General features: G+C 46.2%; 1 pseudogene; it reads left to right on the top strand.

Annotated features, from left to right (window-relative positions):
- LOC138267272 (disks large homolog 4-like) overlaps positions 1–18,580 on the top strand; it is a 46,728-nt pseudogene that overhangs the window by 19,332 nt on the left and 8,816 nt on the right.

Below are 18,580 nucleotides of genomic sequence, written 5' to 3'. Positions count from 1 at the left end.
CTTATAAACAGGCCCTCTGTTATTATGAGTGAGTAGCTTTTCGGAGATGAAGTATTAGTTTATGATACCTCTGACTGTTTCTTGGGGTCTCTGCCTCCCATGGTTTAATGTAAGTTGGAAACACTCTGTAAGCCCACTCTTTCTGTATACTTCAACATCTTATGAATAGAAGCCTCACGTATCTCCTTTAATGGCTTTTTCAACTGTTCTTGGGGTTAAATCGTGTTTGGTAGTATTTGCAGCTCCAAACTTGTCGGTCAAGTCTAAGGCAAAGCACTAGATTGTATAGAACATAAAAACACTAACAACTGGAAGAGGCAGGATGTCTTGTTAACCAATGACACAGGAAAACAACAGAGATGCTGCAGAAATAAAGGAAATTCACTCATCATAAGGTAAAGGGTTTCTGGAGATTGGTAGTTCAGGTTTTGTGTAGATTTGACAATCCATTCCAGTCTTTTTAGATGTACTTAGTGCTGGTAAGAGCAACCACCATATGTCTGAAGTAAAAATGAAAAAAAAAATGTTTTAATGAAAAATGAAAATATTTAGTTTTTTCCAAGAACAGAGAGGCTACTACGAAATAGATTTTGTTTTGATTATTCATATAACTATATTGATAGGCATCTCTTGAGATATATATAAAATACTCTTAAAATCTTAATTGTTTTTTTATTTGTTTGTGATAGTTGATATTGATGATTGTGTCACACGCATTGCAGGCACCACAAAACCAAAATGGGAATACGAGGTAGATGGAAGAGATTATCACTTTGTTGGATCCCAGGACGAAATGGAGAAGATACCCAGAGCCATAAATTCATCGAGGCTAGGCAGTACAAGAGCCACTTATACGGGACCAGCGTACAGTCTGTACGAAAAGTGGCAGAACAGGTGAGGCACTCGAACAGCAAATGGTACTATTTGAGGAACATTAAGGGGCAGGTGACTAGCATCTCCCTGTGAGGAGGACAGTCACAGACAACAGCATAAGGGTATGATAGGAAGTCAGCAGAAGAGTGCACTGTATGATACAAGGGAAAGCTCCTAATGGATTTGTAGATAACGGAATGAGAATCTACACTAAACAAGACCTCAGTACGAGGCGATAACAAGAAGCCACAAGACGTGTCAAAGAATGAAAAGCAAGAGAAAGTGGAATTACTGAGGCTGCTGAAAACAAGAAAATAGAAGCAGACAAGCGAGGTCAGCAGTTAAGAGAATCAGCTGCCAGCGTGGCGCACTAGAGAAAGGGACTCAACAGCGGAAAAGATTAGCGATCCAAGGAAAGGGAATCCGCAATACGCAAGCTTATATAATTGCAGCAAGCAGTCATGCCGAACATGGAAAACTGAATCAAATTCAAGTAAGCTTGGGGAGCAGAAGACAGAACGTCAGAAGCAAAAGACTTGGAGGAACAAGAAACAGCACTACTGGGGCCAAACAACAGTTAATAAGTCAAAAAAAGAGAAAGGGGACTCTGCAGTAGACAAGCTTGAAAAAATCTGCAGCATACTGGCAGTGGAAATCGCCACAGGAGAGCCTTCAAAAGAGAAAGAAGAATCCACTCCAAAAAAAGAAACCTAGGGAGCCTTGGATTAGAAATGAGCAAAAAACAAATGAGGACCTGGGCGGTGGGCAAGCAAATTGGAGAAAAGAGACTTAGCAATATGGAAGTTCTGGCGTGGGAGCAGATGGATGGGAGATTAGGAAATGATTGAGAAAGAATAGACTGTGCTTAGAGGTCATCTGGGCCGAATATGCCGGCACAGATAGGATCCACTAGTTGGTGTCCTAAGGAAAAGCAAGTCAAGATAGCAGTTTGAAGAGTTGTGGTATAAGACGTACAAGAGGTTCTGGCCAGCCGCGTTGCAGGTCTAGTCTTACACCTTGGCACATTTATACTCTACACTGTAAGACATGACATGAGGGCTTAAGATTTAGCACAAGAACCTTTTTGCACTGCATAATAATGAGTTTGTATCCATATTATCCAAATACTCATGTACACAGATGGGTCTTTTCACAGTCCAAAGAATGCAGGTTGAGGGGTGATTCCAGCTGAGAATGAACTCAGCAGTTTGCCTGTTTTTTTTCAGAGAACCTGGCATCACCCACTTGGAATAAGATACGATTGGAATGATGAGAGATATTAAGCCACATTTTTGGGGATCTTGTAGTACCCCCTCAATTTCCTTGGTCACTCTTTCTGTGCTGTCAGTTGATGTTTCAGCACCTCATCTCTTAAATTTCAAGACTGACCTGAGGAGAGGGTTTTCTGCTTTGTGATCTCCTCAAAGATTTGTGATGCATTATTTTCTTTATCCTTTCAATGCATTCTCCCCACACCACCATCCTTTCTTCCTTTGCTCTACTTTCCTGCCTGGGACTCCAGCTAACCACCATTTTTCCCTCTTCATCCACTCCCCAACCTCATCATTTACCACATCCAGGGCAAGCACTGCATCTTGGACGTGTCTGCGTACGCTGTGAGACGGCTTCAGGCTGCGCACCTACACCCCATTGCTGTCTTCGTCTGACCGAAATCTCTTGAAAATATCTTGTGAGTAGAACACCATGTTCTGTCCTGGACTGCTGATTCAAGGTCTCATGGGTACCCCTTTATCTGCTCGCCGGCTGCACAATCTTACAAATGGTCATGCCAGCCGCAGCGAGTATCTGGTCTGGCTGCGGGGTAGGTAGTGTCAATTCCAGTGGTTGGTAAGTAGAGAAAGACTAGTACTTGTGTATCACTGGGAGGGGTAACTCTGGCCTCAAAACTAGTACCAAACAATGATCTTAAAAACTAGACAGTCGCACTGGTTAGTTACAGGACTGAACCTAGGACTGGGTTGTACAGTGAAAGTGGTTTTAATTATTTTTTACAGCAAATCTTTTATAATGGTTTTGTCCAGTTTGAACCTTTATAGATTCAATATTGAACTCTCCTTTAATCCTTCTTTTGTAGAGGGTTCCCTTTGACCCTTTTCTTCCCCATTTACTGCCCTTACATTACTTTGATGCACATGTTTTTACCCCCTTATCTTGATTATAATTTAACTACATCCCCCCTCTACATCCTCCTTCCGTTATCTTATTACCTTTCTCTTTATGCTATATAAATATTTTCTTAGAAAAACTACTATTTTCGTGGAACATATATTTTGAAATTCCTCCAACATGAAGTTTGGTTAGGTTGACTTTGTTCGTATTGGAAATATCATCGGACTCGTGATAAACCAAGTCCAGTGGGTCAGATATTTGAGGTAACAGATGTGGAATCAGATTCATTGCTTGGAGCTCAGAATTTTGCTCCGCCTGTCAAACACCAAAGATTTGGTGGCAGGTGTCTCCTGATTCAAAGGTCTACTTTCTGTGGTGTGACCATCTAAACTTTTGCTAATTATGGAACACCTAAATCTTTTCCCGTACTTATGATAATGAAACAATTCACCATTCTCCTCTTGACACCTGTCTCCTCCCACGTTCAACCAGCTAGAGCAGTGGTTTCCAATCTGTGGTCTGGGGACACATAGGGGTCCGCACAGCCTCCTCAGGGGTTCCGCGACTACTCAGAAAATTAAATAATATTAACAGATTAGGTCCATAGCTTTCTGTAATGACTCAGTGGGGGGTCTCCAGATTACAGTAAAGATTCAGTGGGGGGAGGTCCGTGGGTCCAGTAATGATAAAGGTGGGGGTCCAGAAAAGTCAAAAGGTTGGGAACCACTGAGCTAGTGTTGCCTTCTATGGCATCGGAGTCTTTGCATTATCCCTGTGTGCACCTAAATCATTCTCCCTTTTCCCTCTCTCTAAACACTCTTCGGTACCATAATAAGCATTACGTATTGTTTTTAAAAGAAAAACTAATAATAAATAAAGTCATAAACAAAAATTCTGGTGTTGGATGATGTCCAAAGACTACTACTGTGAACATCGTTCTGGGAAACTTTTCCTGATGCCAACACTCATCCCTAGAAAAGAGTGGGTCGGCCTCAGAGAGGAGTGGGAACATAGCATTCCTCTCCTGCAAACAGTTTCTGGAGCTGCATTTTTGTCTTCTGACATCAAGGAGGGTGACCCTTCTTTTTCCCCATACCTGTCACCTGCCCATAGGGCGTCTGTATTCACATTGCGTTCGATTCAGTTGAAGTCAATTTTCTTCGGATCCAGTGTTGTGGTACCTTGGGCCCTTTTGCCCTTTCTCCTGATTTTTTTTCAGGTTTTTTTTCTTGAATAGTGTATATTCCTTATAGGTTTAAACCCTGTAGATCCTGTACCCAACAAATGTGGGTCCCGTACCCCCATTTGGTGCGTTTGTGGTGTCTGGGTTCTCATCACGATGCCAACAATTGCAACGCCTGGCATTGTTTGAAACCCAAATCCTTGAGAGAGCATCGTTTGAAGTTGTCTTACTGGCTGCATCGGAGTCATTCGTGTATGGTTCCGTAGATGTCCGGTGGTCCCTCGGCATCTCCAAGTAAGTCTTCCCGGATGGCGTCACCGCCCCGCGCTCTCCTGCAGTGCAGTCTGCGCTTAAGTCGGCCCCTTTGCTTATGCTGTATCTCAGTGCTGGGGCAACTCTGGCCCAAATACGGGACTACGACTTGTCCCTGCATTCCATCTCTGGATCCTACCCTCCCTCTGAGGTGCCTTTGGGCCCTAAGGAGGTGGTGAGTTCTTTGGCGGGGTCTCAGTGGGCGGTTTCAACCTCCATGCCCGTTCAGCCTCTTGACTCCGGAGCCGGATCAGCGCCGCTGCATGATCTCTTGCAGTCTCCGTCTCCTCCACCTCATCCTGTTGCCTATATGCCCCTCACGGCGCCATTGGCCCAATTGACTCTGCTCGACACTCCTATTCTGATTTCCCTGGAGTCGGTCAACGATGCTCCCAAGGAGGCTTCCCCACTCGATGTCTCATTGGTCGACGTCATCTCCGAAGCCGGGAGTGGCGCTGTTCGAATTGGATGTAGATCCAACTTCTGAGCCTTCTGCACTTTCTCAGGCTCCCTTTAAGGGTTTATCGTCTGATTGGATGCTTGATTTAGCCACTGCACGTGGCCTGGACTCCTTGCTGGCATACAAACTACTCTCTTCCTCTGGATTGGCAACAGAAGCCAGTACTGCCTTCGCAGATATGTTAAGGCAGGTGGCTGCTGTTTTGCAACTTCCAATGGTGCAACTATCTACGGATATTACGTCACCGAAGCCCATGTATTTCCTCCGACGATGTGCTGACGTCAATTTTCTTTGGATCCAGTGTTGTACCTTGGGCCCTTTTGGCCTGTCTCCTGATTTTGTTCAGGTGTTTTTTCTTGAATAGTGTATGTGCCTTCTAGGTTTAAACCCTGTGGATCCTGTACCCAACAAATGTGGGTTACGGACCCCAATTTGGTGTGTTTGGGTTCTCATCACGATGCCAAAGGCTGCAACGCGTGGCATTGTATGAAGCCCAAATCCTTGAGAAAGCGTTGTATGAAGCTCCTGGCGGTGAGGGCAGACAAGTTGTCTTACCGGCTGCATCGGAGTCCGTCTTCTTCTTTTGCTGTCCTAGGAGCGTTCCAGAATCCGTTTGTGTATAGTTCCGTAGATGTCCGGTGGTCCATCGGCATCTCCAAGTAAGTCTTCCTGCATGGCGTCACCGCCTAGTGCTCTCCTGCAGTGCAGTCCGTGCTCGAGTTGGCCCCTTTGCTTATGCCGTATCTCATTGCTGGGGCGACTCTGGCCCAAATACGGGACTCCGAATGTCCCTGCATTCCATCTTTGGATCCTCCCCTCCCTCTGAGGTGCCTTTGGGGCCTAAGGAGGTGGTGAGTTCTCTGGCTGGGTCTCAGCAGGCGGTTTCAACCTCAATGCCCGTTCAGCCTCTTGACTCTGGAGCCGGATCAGCGCCGCTGCACGACCTCTTGCAATCTCCGTCTCCTCCACCTGATCCTTTTGCCTCGATGCCCCTCATGGCACCAATGGCCCAATCGACTCTGCTCGACACTCATATTCTGATTTACCTGGAGTCGGTCAACGATGCTCCCAAGGAGGCTTCCCCATTCGATGTCTCATTGGCCGATGTCATCACCGAAGCCGGGAGCGGCGTTGTTCGAATTGGATGGGGTTACTGGGCTGGATCCAACTTCTGAGCCTTCTGCACTTTCTAAGGCTCCTTTTAAGGGTTTATCGTCTGACTGGATGCTTGATTTAGCCACTGCACGTGGCCTGGACTCCTTGCTGGCATACAAACTACTCTCTTCCTCTGGATTGGCAACAGAAGCCAGTACTGCCTTCGCAGATATGTTAAGGCAGGTGGCTGCTGTTTTGCAACTGCAACTTCCAATGTTGCAACTATCTAAAGACTTGTTATTGGATTTTCATCTAGATCAGTCTTCCTCTGAAGCCCTTCTGCCTTATTGTAAGTCTCTTTTCTCTATGTCTGGAATAACCCTGTCTCCGGTCCTTCTGTGGATTGCTCTACATCCCACAGGCATCAGCCAGCACAAGAGGATCGTTATGTTTTTGCCACCACCCTACTGCTGGGGGTTTTGTGGTGCAAACTGCTTTGGGCATTCATGACGTGGTGCAGATTCCTCCTGCCCTGCCGCACTGTGAGGCTTGACAGCTGGACGCTGCTGGCAGGGGTATGTTTGCTTCCTCTAGTGCTGCCTTATGCTTCACTAACACCTCCTGTGTGTTGGCTTGCTTCTCACATTCTTTGTGGGACTCCGTGGAGTGTTTTTTGCCATCTCTCCCAGAGGATACTCATACTGCCCTGATGCCTTTGATCAGAGATGGTAAGCAGGCTGCTCGTATCATGGTTTGCACTGCCATGGATACCACCGATTCTGTGGGTCAGCTCATGGCTGCGTCTTTTGCCATAAGTCGCAGGGCTTGGTTCTCGTCTTCTATTTTTTCAGCTTCTGTGTGGGATGCTGTTCTTGATATGCCATTTGATGGCAAGCCTCTTTTTGGGGCGCATTCAGATTCTGCCTTGCGCCGTTTTCGGGATTCTCATGGTGGGGACTGATGTACTGTCCTCTTCTGTATCCACCCACCTACTCCGTTGCAAGTCTTCTTTGATTTGCCAAGTTCCTACCAGGTGTGGGTTCTGTTACATACCCATTCTCTGTTGTTTTGTGTTTCTTGCACTTCTTGCAGCCCTCTGGTTCGCTCCAGAGCATACTACTGTTCTTAGTTGATGCTTTACGCCATGTTGAGTGTTTTACCATTGTACTGATGGTTCTCCCCACCCCTTAAAGGATGGGTGGACTAGTGGTTAAAATCATGTGCTCCAAATGCTTTTGACAAGTGTTTGAAGCCTACCCTTTCATAACGGTGTATTGCCGTGTAGAGCAGTAGCTCTATTTCTGAGGCATGGCCATGAGCCCTGGTTATCATTTGACCATTCCCAGTGGTGGATCACCGCTGCCAGATCTTGATCTTTTTATACCACGTATTGTGATTATCTATTTGTTGTGCTTTTTGACAACATTTGCCTCTTCTTTAGTTTGACCCTAGGCGGATTGCCTATCATCTCTGTTGGCTTGACATTTGCTCTTTCGAGCTTTTTGGTGCATGTTATTTGCTACATTTTCCTCCTTCTTACCAAGTAAGGATATGTTCTTGTACTCCTCTGGGAGGCACTTTTTTCCTAACTTCTTTTAGGATTACTGCTATTGGTGCTCTATTAGACTTTGTCTTTTTCTGCTTGTAGGTCCATATTGATACCTTTGGCAGGTTTCCACCCTGTCTTGAAGGGTGTTGTCAATCCCCTTACCTCGTGTTTCTTTATTCTTTATTATTTGTGTGTTCTATTACAGAACTACCTCTTCCATAGGCTGTACCTTTTCTTTTTTTGCCTATACAGGGGATTCCTTTGTTCTTTTCTGTTATTGTAGTGCCTTCCCTCTCCGGTTCCTTTCCCTCCAGCAGGAGCGGTATGGTATTGGTTACAACCTTGGGTTATGCATGCTTCCTACAGCTTCCTCAGTGGACTTCCTCCTTTCTTTCATTATTCAATGTGGCTGCTTGGAACGTGTGCTGCATATTTATTAACATTGTCTGTATTCCTTCCATTGTCACTGGTTGGGTGGATGTTGTCAGGTCGGTTGGCTCCCCTTTTGTGCATACCTTTGGGGGTTGTTCCTATCCATGGGTGTCTCTTGCCTGTATCTTCACCTATTTACGGACACTGTTTCCTACTGTTCCTTCCCAGACATTACATCTCTTATGGCTCAGAGGTGATACTGTCTTTATTCTATGCACTAGGTGTTTTCCTTTTCCACCTTTTATATTTCTCAGGTTCTTCTTTGGCTTCCAATCAACATCTCATCCTCCGGTTGTTCTTACCCTCTGGATTTTTTGTGCCCTTATGGCCACGGTCATACTTCCTTGCTCTTAGTGGTAAGGCTCTATTCTGAGTCTGTCTCTATGACGTGTCTCCATTTTCTTTGTTACTTTCCTGCCCTGGTCTTTCTCTCTGGTTGCCATGGCTGGTCCGATTCCTCTCATGGATTAAATGGCTTTGTTTCTTTCTTCTGTTCGTCTGTTCTGTGCTGCACAGTTCTGTCGGTCCCTTTTTGACTAGATGATTATTCCGCCTTTAGTTCCTAGCCATCGCTGCATCTGTTGCCTCTTTGTGGCTGTTTTCATTGACAGGGGTCCCTTCTCCCGTTCATTTCTTTTCTCAAGGTAATTCTTTGTATTGTGTACACATGGAGACATCGGGTTCTTTTACCCTGTGTTGTTCCTTTTCCACTTCAAGGGTTCTATCTTTAGCCCTTCTATAACACTCTGCGTTGTTCTTGTGTATGAAAACGCTGCACTTTTAGCGTGAGCCTTTTTGGTCCCTTCAACTGTATTAACCCATTGGGTTCTTGAGCTATTTTTTCCCTAGTTCTTCTGGGGCACCCATTACTGCTTGTCTTGTACACTTTTGAGTGTTCTATTCTTTCTGCGGGTAGATCACTGCCTTCTGCCTTAGCTTGTGTGCTCTGCTGGGATGCTATTCAAATCTGCTGTGAGATAGTTCTCCCTTGCATGGTTACGCTAGTCAATCTGATACCAATTTTGGTCTCTCTTACTTCTTATCCGTCTATTCTTTTCACGTTCTCTTTCACATGTTTTAAGTTTCTATCTCCAGAGATCAAATAGACATTGTTATCCTTTTCTCTTGTGCCACTGTTTTAGTGGCTGTGACTGCCCCATTTGTCGTGCCCCCTGCCATGTGGGGACTTGCCTTTCCAGTCCTGTCTTCCCATATCCCCTATTGATATGCTGGTCATTTTGTCCTGTTGGTAATTTATGTAATCTTCTCGTGCCTGGTTATTTCCTCTTTGTTGCCAGGTTGTTCATTGTGCGACTGATGAGACCCTTTTGCATTGCTCCTCCTGGATTGGGATTGCTTGTCTAATTCTAAAATAAGGAATCTGCAGCTAGTTGTCTCTATCAGATGAACAAGCACTTACTTCAGTAACGCTTTATCTGGTAGCCACAGACCAGCTGCAGCTTTATTATTGGCCCACCCATCCTCCCCACTTGCGAACTGTGTACTCAGTCTCGCTTGAGGTGATCTTAGCTGTTTTATTATTATTGTATGTCTCACGACGTGCCCTTTCCTTCCTGGTTTGCATATACACTATTTCACTGCTAGTTTCTCTGTGGTTGCGTGTTGTTCTGCGGCTTCTAGTCACAAAAGAAACTGACGTCAGTGCGTCATAGGAGGGAAATATATGGACTGTGCTGATGTCATGCCTGGGGACGACTTCGCATTGAAAGCTAGATTTTTCATACTTTCATGCATCGCAATGTGTCTGAAAGGGAGAGGGCTAGAATGTGTAATTTTTATCATTATATGGCACATTCTTGCCTTCTCCTTGTGCACAATGTGTTGCCCAGCAACAACACAGACACTATAGCGCTGTGGTGTGCGAATACAGCACACATAGAAAGAGGAAAAAATGAGGATAAATATATCTTTCTCTTTGTTGTGCCCCTCCAGGAGAAGGTGTAGCATGTTGACACATTCTCAGGTTTACCTGTCTTGGTAAATCTGGGAATGCACAAAAATCCATAGGTGGATGAGTAGGAACTTCCCAGAGTATAGTAACGTAGGTCAGCGATTTGCGCTGCCTTGCATTACTCCAGATTTGCTAAGCCACTTAGGGCTATGCTAGGTGCCCGTGCATGGCAAATCTAATTCCAGATTTGATGGCGATGCAGAACCTTGATAAATTTGGCCGTGGGTGTCTGCTGTTGTATTCTAAACCTCTGAACTCCTCCACCTCCTGGAGTAAGGCTTCACTGCTTGACCTCTCTAACTCTTGGAGACTCAAGAGGTAACAGGAAGAATTTCTTCATGGAACTGAAGTGCAATAAGATTATGTCAACTAAAAATAATCTTGCCCACACAGGATAAGGACTAGCACCACCTGGTTGTGTCACAAAAAGGTTACACAATTGTGAAGCTTCATGTTGTTGAAATTTGGGATACCATTTGTCAAATTATACTTTTACCGGAGATTCTTCTAATAGTTAATGATGTGTGACTTTATGGGAAAGAGGAACCTGTCTTTTATCTTTGTGAAAACCTACTACGTTGATATTGACAGCTCATCTGTCAAATCGACCTATTGTTAACAACAACCAGACCCTACCCATTCTAGCAGTTGGATTTCTTTGATCAGCCCTTTTCAGCCATTGGCCTGAGGCTTTGTCAATCATGCCATGGCCCAGCCTAGTGAAGTTTGCATTTCTCAGGCTAAGGCGATTGGCTGTTTGAGAGTGTCTTGCTCTAGTCGAGTGCTTGCACTGAACTGCATTAGGGATTATGTTACAAATATCACTCTTTCTGTCCACTTCTGCTGGCTCCATTTCATGTGTCTGTCTAATGTGGTGCATGCATTAGCACTTTAAGCCAAGACTGATTAGCTTTGACACTTCTTGTTTTTACGTGCTATTTGGCAACAGATACAATTTGCTGGCCTTGTGGAATGGTACTTGTACACTAAGATTATTTCTACTTTCAGAAATTACAAACTATAGAATTGTAGGGAGAGATTACTGAACATTTTGATATACAGCAGCCATCCGGTGTCCTGGGTGCGTCTTCGTTGGTGGTCATCCTGCTGGAGGAGTTCACTCATGTGCCACCAACTGGCATCTGAGTAGTTGCCCATTCCAGAATGACGGGTCTGGTGGAGTTAGAGCCTTTGAAAGGCTACCATGGAAGGACTGCCAGACTTTCACTAATAGGCAGGCACAGTGTCACTAAAATGCTGGGACCCTTGTGCAGCATCTTAGGGTGGTAATGTGTCTTTGGGGATATATCTCCTGTGCCCGTACAGTTTCTGGCAGGGATTTCGTCCACCAAAATGCTCCTCCCATGGTACACAGCCAATTGGGTGAAAAGGCTTCTGAGCCATGTCAGACAATGTGGCAGAATTTACATTTCCAGCTTCATGGACAAAGTACAGAACCCACACCACAGATGAGAAGTGCTCAAGCAAAAACAAATGGGACTACGGGTATAGTAAATTAAAAATACTACCAAGTTCATGACGTTTGCAGAGTTTATTCATTCTAAATATACACATGCCCTGTTGAATTTTATTATTCTCTTCCATGCAGAGAAATAACAAGCGAATAACAGAAGAGCAGGCGTAGAAAGCCTTCGACAGAGCCAACAAATTGGAACAGGAGTTCACCAAAAGTTTCTCAGGTTAGTGGTCTGCGTCTATCACCCCCTTCCTGAGGCGTAGGCCCATCTCCTATGAACAGTCCTGGGAAAGGGAAATGCTGTAATTGGTAGGAGACAATTATAATAAAGCAGATTGGTGTGGGGCTGCTGAGGGCTGTTGGTAAGGACATTACGTCTGAGCAAAGAGCTGAGTGGTTTCAGAGAACCCTGCTCTGAGACCAGGGCTAAGACAAATAATGTGTTTCCTTTCCTGGTATGCAAATCTGCCATATTTTGTGTGACCCATCTTCGGAAAACAGGATGCAGACTATTGCAGTTGTCAATGGACCACTCAGAAACAGGCCTCTTTGTCTGTTTGTACACAAATTCCACCCATTTCTTTATAATTTGCCAACAGAGTGGGACTGGATGTTTTTTTTCAATAACTTGACTCCACGAACAAATTAATAAAACAAACATAATTCACATTTCAGCAGATGATTTCTCCTTACGCATTTGGTAAAATGTCATTTCTAGAAGTATTCGATAGACAAAAGTCAATACAAAAAAACAGATTAAGAAATGGTAGGCACTCTGTACCAATAATTGTCATTAAAATAAAGTTTGATGGCATTTGTGGTTGTAGATACACATGCTCTGCATACTCCTGCCATCAAGTGTTGGGTCTAGATGTGTGCAAGTTGTTTATCTTAGAACAATTTTCTTAAGTCAAGGGGTAAAATCACTTCTCTTGGTTATAATGGGCATAGGCATCGACTCCATTGTTTGATCGGGTGTGGATGTGTTCTCCGGTGCTGCAGTTTGAGAACAATTTCTGAGCTCCCTTTGGTCCGCTGTTAACCCCTATACCTGTTGTTGTTTTTTTTTTTGCAGTGCACTCTTGTCCTTTGAAAACAGAAGAAATCGTCACCCATGATGTGCTCCACTTGAGGCCTTTATTATCTCATTGGGTTTGACCAATGATGTGAATGGACTCCATTTCGATTCTGTCGCAGCTGCCACACGAAATCCCTGCACACGACTTCTGAATCCAATGAGGAAAATGGAGGCTTGTCGATTTTGTTTGTCAAAAAAAATGTACCTGGATTGTGGGGCGGGGGCGACAGAAAGAAATGCAGTGCCAGGACCTGGGAGAGAAAACAGACATCTTCAGTCACCACTCTGCTGAACAAGAGGAAGAATCACACAGTGCCTCTGCAGCAGAGGAAGGTTTTTTTTTCATACTGGACTCCCAATCTGACTTTGAAATAGAGCTTGGTATGCAGATGCAAGATCTTCCTTCAGGACAGTGAGTACCCATGCCTGCGTACAGTCCACTGAGACATTCAGATGATGGAGAGCCTTGATCCAAAGTAAAAGCGATTGCACATTGAGGCCACGCCTACTCCATTGAAGTGCTAGCTTCCTCTCGGGAAGGCCACTGATCTACCTGCAGTCCTCTACAGCCACCTTTGTCTGCCTCACCACATCACTCACTTAATGATTCTTATTCTACAGGGCTCTCCATAATCTTGCACTGGAGGATGCAACATGATTCCAGGAAATTACAGCTGGGGCAGTGGCATATCATCCGGTCCCCTAGCATGAAGACGCTATAGAGGAAGACTCTTTCTTAGAGACACTTTCTTCTACTAGCAGGACATCCATACTCCAGCATAGTGATCACTATGGCATGGGCAGTGGATTGGAGGTCCTCAGGTGTTAGGAAGTGTTCTATTTTTCTGTAAGATATTCATGTGAAAGTGTGTTCCTGCATATTAAAGTTCTTGTCAAGTGTTACCCCTAAAGATCTTGTTGAATTGATAATGTGAGGTATGTAGTTAGGAGCTTTTGGTTGTTTCATCTGTTCTGCGATGTCCAGGGAGTGACTGGGTGGGGCGGGTAAGAGGAATTGTGTTTGAGGTGGTTATAACTTAATTTGTTTTATGTAAGGTTGTATAGTGAGATCTAATATTTCCAGGTACTATTGGATGTCATCAGCGTACGTGTATTAGAGAGTGTAAGATGAACTCAGTGTGGTTAGGGGTTCCAGGATGAGTAGACCCCCCCCCCCCCCCATATCCCCACACCCTCATCATACTTCCATCATCCCCCCATATCCCATTCCCCCCCCCCCTCCTCTCTCCCCATAGCTCCCCTTATCTCTCTCCTCTCCCACTATCTTTCTCCCCCGTTCTCCCTTACCTCCCTTCCCCTTTCTCTTTTCTCCCCCATTATTGCTCCCCTCTCCTTTATCATCTTTCTACCCTCATCTCCCCCCCCCATCTCTCCCCTTCCCCTGCTTACCTCTCTATCCCTCATCTCTCTTGCCATTTCTCTTTTCTCCCCTTATCAACTCTCTCAATCCTCCCCCCTCTTTCCATTATCACTCCACTCCCTCATCCCCCCTTATCATCTCTCTCCCCTTATCTCTTCTCTCCCCTTTCCCATGCTCCTTATATCTCTTCCCCCATTTCACCCACTTATCTCTCCCCCTCATCTCTTCCCCTCCCTCCCTCCCCTTATGTTTCACTCCTTACCTCCCTTCCCCTCATCTACTTATCTCTCCCCCATCATTATTGCTCCCCATCTCTCTTCACCCCATATCCCTCTCCCTTCTTACCTCTCCTCCCCTCTTCCCCTTCCTTATGTCTCCCCCCTTACTCCTCATCTCTTCCCCATTGCTCCCCCCTTTTTCCTCCCTCCTTATCTTCCCCATCTCCCCCTTCCCTCCCTCATTATTTCTCTCACCTTTTCCTCCCTCCTTCCACTTATCCCTCCCCACCCCTTATCTGTCCTCTCCTTCCCTTCCTTATTTCTCCTCTCCTTATTGCTCCCCTCCCTATTTCTCTCCTCTTTTCTTCCCCCCTTCCTTATCTCATCTCTTCCCCTTCCTTATTGCTCCCCTCTTCCCCTTATCACTTCCCACCCCTTATTTCCCACCCCTTTTCCCTCCCTCCTTCTCTCTCCCCCCTCCTATTTCTCACCCCTTTTCACTCCCTCCTCCCCCTTCCTATTTCTCACCCCTTTTCCTCCATCCTTCTATCTCTTCTCCCCCTCACCTTATTCCTCCCCTCCCCTTCTGTTCCTTATTCCTCCCTTCCCTATTTCTCACCCCTTTTACTCCCTCCTTCTATCTCTTCTCCCCCCTCTACTTATTCCTCCCCTTATCTCTCACCCCTTTTCCTCCCTCCCTCATTCCTCCCCTCTTCCGTTCCTTATTCCTCCCCTCCCTATTTCTCACCCCTTTTCTTCCCTCCTTCTATCTCTTCTCCCCCTCTCCCTATTCCTCCCCTCCTAATCTCTCTCCTCCCCCTCCTCCCCCTCCCTATTTCTCACCCCTTTTCCTCGCTCCCTCCTATCTCTTCTCCCCCTCTCCTTATTCCTCCCCTACCTATTTCTCACCCCTTTTCCTCCCTCCTTCTATCTCTTCTCCCCCTCTCCTTATTCCTCCCCTCCTTATCTCTCTTCTCCCCCCTTTTCCTCCCTCCCTCTCCCCCTCTCCTTATTCCTCCCCTCCCCCTTCCGTTCCTTATTTCTCCCCTCCCTATTTCGCACCCCTTTTCCTCCCTCCTATCTCTTCTCCCCCTCCCCTTATTCCTCCCCTCCCTATTTCTCACCCCTTTTCCTCCCTCCCTCCTTATCTTTCTTCTCCCCCTCTCCTTTCTATTTCTCACCCCTTGCCCTCCTTCCTTATCCCTCTTCTCCCCCTCTCCTTTCTATTTCTCACCCCTTTTCCCTCCTTCCTTCGCTCTTCCTTTCCATTTCTCACCCCTTTTCCCCTCCTTTCTTCTCTCTTCTCCCCCTCTCCTTTCCATTTCTCACCACTTTCCCTCCTTCCTTATATCTCTTCTCCCCGTCTACTTTCCTTTTCTCACCCCTTTACCCTCCTTCCTTCCTTCTCTCTCTTCTCCTTTCTATTTCTCACCCCTTTCCCCATCCTTCTCTTTCTCTTCTCCACCTCTCCTTTCTATTTCTCACCCCTTTTCCCTTCTTCCTTCTCTCTTCTCCCCCTCTCCTTTCCTTTTCTCACCCCTTTCCCTCCTTCCTTCTCTCTTTTCTCCTTTCTATTTCTCACCCCTTTATCTTCCTTCCTTCTCTCTCTTCTCCTTTCTATTTCTCACCCCCTTTCCCCTCCTTCCTTCTCTCTTCTCCCCCCTCCTTTCTTTCTCACCCCTTTCCCTCCTTCCTTCTCTCTTCTCCTCCTCTCCTTTCCTTTTCTCACCCTTTTCCCTCCCTCCTTCCCTCTCTCTCTTCTCCTTTCTATTTCTCACCCCTTTTCCCTCCTTCCTTCTCTCTCTTCTCCCCTCCTTCCTTCTCCCTCTCCTTTCTATTTCTCACCCCTTTTCCCTCCTTCCTTATCTCTCTTCTCCCCCTCTCATCTCTTCACGACCCTCCTTTCTATTTCGCACCTTTTTCCCCTCCCCTTATTCCTACCCTCCTTATCTCTCTTCTCCCCCTCTCCTTTCTATTTGTCACCCCTTTTCCCTCCTTCCTTCTCTCTTCTCCCCCTCTCCTTTCCTCACCCTTTCCCCTCCTTCCCCCTCTCTCTTCTCCTTTCTATTTCTCACCCTTTTTCCCCTCCTTCCTTCCTTATCTCTCTTCTCCCCCTCTCCTTTCTATTTCTCACCCCTTCTCCCCACCTTCCTATCTCTTCACGACCCTCCTTTCTATTTCTCACCTCTTTCCCCCTCCCCATCTCTCTTCCCCCCTCTCCTTTCTATTTCTCACCCCTTTTCCCCTCCTTCCTTCTCTCTCTTCTCCCCTCCCCTTTCTATTTCTCACCCCTTTTCCCTCCTTCCTTCTCTCTCTTCTCCTTTCTATTTCTCACCCCTTTTCCCCTCCTTCCTTCTCTCTTCTCACCCTCCCCCTCTCCATTTCTCACCCCTTTTCCCTCCTTCCTTATCTCTCTTCTCCTTTCTATTTCTCTCCCGTTTCCCATCCTTCCTTCTCTTCTTCCCCTCCCCTCTCCTTTTCTCACCTCTTCCCCCCCTCCTTCCTTCTCTTCTTCCCCTCTCCTTTCTATCTCTCACCCCTTTCCCCTCCTTCCTTCTCTCTCTTCTTCCCCTCTCCTTTCTATTTCTCACCCCTTTCCCCTCCTTATCTTTCTCCCTCCTTCCTTCTCTCTCTTCTTCCCCTCTCCTTTCTATTTCTCACCCCTTTTCCCATCCTTCCTTCTCCCTTCTTCCCCTCTCCTTTCTATTTCTCACCCCTTTCCCCCTCCTTCCTTCTCTTCTTCCCCTCTCCTTTCTATTTCTCACCCCTTTTCCCCTCCTTATCTTTCTCCCCCCTTTTCCCATCCTTCCTTCTCTCTTCTTCCCCTCTCCTTTCTATTTCTCACCCCTTTCTCCCTCCTTCCTTCTCTCTCTTCTTCCCCTCTCCTTTCTATTTCTCACCCCTTTTCCCATCCTTCCTTCTCTTCTTCCCCTCCCCTCTCCTTTCTATTTCTCACCCCTTTCCCCCTCCTTCCTTCTCTTCTCCCCCTCTCCATTTCTCACCCCTTTTCCCTCCTTCCCTCTTTCTATTTCTCACCCCTTTTCCCTCCTTCCTTCTCTCTCTTTTCCCCCTCTCCTTTCTATTTCTCACCCCTTTTCCCTCTTTCCTTCTCTCTCTTCTCCCCCTCCCCTTTCTATTTCTCACCCCTTTTCCCTCCTTTCCTTCTCTCTTCTCCCCCTCTCCTTTCCTCACCCTTTCCCCTCCTTCCCCCTCTCTCTTCTCCTTTCTATTTCTCACCCTTTTTCCCCTCCTTCCTTCCTTATCTCTCTTCTCCCCCTCTCCTTTCTATTTCTCACCCCTTCTCCCCACCTTCCTTCTATCTCTTCACGACCCTCCTTTCTATTTCTCACCTCTTTCCCCCTCCCCATCTCTCTTCCCCCCTCTCCTTTCTATTTCTCACCCCTTTTCCCCTCCTTCCTTCTCTCTCTTCTCCCCTCCCCTTTCTATTTCTCACCCCTTTTCCCTCCTTCCTTCTCTCTCTTCTCCTTTCTATTTCTCACCCCTTTTCCCCTCCTTCCTTCTCTCTTCTCACCCTCCCCCTCTCCATTTCTCACCCCTTTTCCCTCCTTCCTTATCTCTCTTCTCCTTTCTATTTCTCTCCCGTTTCCCTGCTTCCTTCTCTCTCTTCTCCTTTCTATTTCTCACCCCTTTTCCCCTCCTTCCTTCTTTCTTCTCCCCCTCTCCTTTCTATTTCTTACCCCTTTTCCCTCCTTCCTTATCTCTCTTCTCCTTTCTATTTCTCACCCATTTTCCCCTCCTTCCTTATCTCTCTCCTCCCCCTCTCCTTTCTATTTCTCACCCCTTTTCCCCTCCTTCCTTCTCTTCTCCCTCTCCATTTCTCACCCCTTTTCCCTCCTTCCCTCTTTCTATTTCTCACCCCTTTTCCCTCCTTCCTTCTCTCTCTTTTCCCCCTCTCCTTTCTATTTCTCACCCCTTTTCCCTCTTTCCTTCTCTCTCTTCTCCCCCTCCCCTTTCTATTTCTCACCCCTTTTCCCTCCTTCCTTCTCTCTCTCCTTTCTATTTCTCACCCCTTTTCCCTCCTTCCTTATCTCTCTTCTCCTTTCTATTTCTCTCCCGTTTCCCTGCTTCCTTCTCTCTCTTCTCCTTTCTATTTCTCACCCCTTTTCCCCTCCTTCCTTCTTTCTTCTCCCCCTCTCCTTTCTATTTCTCACCCCTTTTCCCTCCTTCCTTATCTCTCTTCTCCTTTCTATTTCTCACCCATTTTCCCCTCCTTCCTTATCTCTCTCCTCCCCCTCTCCTTTCTATTTCTCACCCCTTTTCCCCTCCTTCCTTCTCTTCTCCCCCTCTCCATTTCTCACCCCTTTTCCCTCCTTCCTTCTCTCTCTTTTCCCCCTCTCCTTTCTATTTCTCACCCCTTTTCCCTCTTTCCTTCTCTCTCTTCTCCCCCTCTCCTTTCTAT

This window comes from Pleurodeles waltl, chromosome 12 (genome assembly GCF_031143425.1).
Source record: "Pleurodeles waltl isolate 20211129_DDA chromosome 12, aPleWal1.hap1.20221129, whole genome shotgun sequence".
In the NCBI taxonomy this organism is placed as follows: domain Eukaryota; kingdom Metazoa; phylum Chordata; class Amphibia; order Caudata; family Salamandridae; genus Pleurodeles; species Pleurodeles waltl.
Note: the sequence above shows the minus strand (reverse complement) of the source record. Positions and strands in the feature narration are given on the sequence as shown.